Here is a 1,034-nt window from a genome sequence, read left to right as displayed (position 1 = left end):
TATATATGTACATATATATATATGTACATATATGTACATATATATATGTACATATATATATGTATGTGCATATATATGTACATATATATGTACATATATGTACATATATATGTATGTACATATATATGTACATATATATATAAATATATGTATGTATATATATATAATGTATGTATGTGTACATATATATACATGTTTTTCTGCCTGTCTCTATAAGACAATAAGAAATATTGTCTTAGCACTAACTAACACAAAAATGACTCTTGTTCTTTTTTGTGTTTAGATTATATGATCTTAACAATAAGAAACAAAAATGGCTCTTTCTTGGTCCTTTGTTGTGTTAAGGTAAAATAATAATATATTAACACTACAGACATAAAAAGGGCTCTTTTTCTGGTCCTTTTTTGTAAGATAATATGAAATATCATCTTAACACTAACTAACACAAAAATGGCACTCTTGTTGTTCCTTTCTTTTGTTAAGATAATAAAATATCTTAACAATAAGAAACACAGAAGTGGCTCTTTTATGGCCTTTTTTGTGTTAAGATAATATGGTACTTGTTGTGATGAAATGCGTTTTTTTTTTTTTTTTTTTTTTTTTTTTTTAAGTGTGGCATGTTTTCTTGTACAATGAAATAATTGTCTATGGCTAGGGTTTGTAAGAGTCTGTTGTCAAAGTTGACAACCAGGTAGTTGCACAGACTTTTTGTTATCACTGTACCATGTCACTGAGCTGCAAAGCCAGTTTGGTCCTCATGTATAGACTGTTTTGGGTCCATATATGACGAGCACTTACTGTGCTTTGTAGCTTCAACACTATTCATCAACTTGGTCCGTCCAGAAATCCCAACATAGCGGCCAGAAGGAGTCTGGAGGGGTTCTGTAGATGAATCTGCAGGTTTGCAGGAAGCTCTTGAACCTGAAAGAATTGGTAGAATGAATTAGTGAAATGAATTGGCCTTTGAAGTTTTTTTGTTTGTTTTTGTTTTGTCTGTGGGAGGAAACTGGAGTTCCCAGAGAAAACCCACACGT

Source organism: Nematolebias whitei, chromosome 23, assembly GCF_014905685.2.
Source record: "Nematolebias whitei isolate Nwh7 chromosome 23, NemWhi1, whole genome shotgun sequence".
Taxonomy (NCBI): Eukaryota; Metazoa; Chordata; class Actinopteri; order Cyprinodontiformes; family Rivulidae; genus Nematolebias; species Nematolebias whitei.
This window is presented reverse-complemented; position numbering follows the sequence as displayed.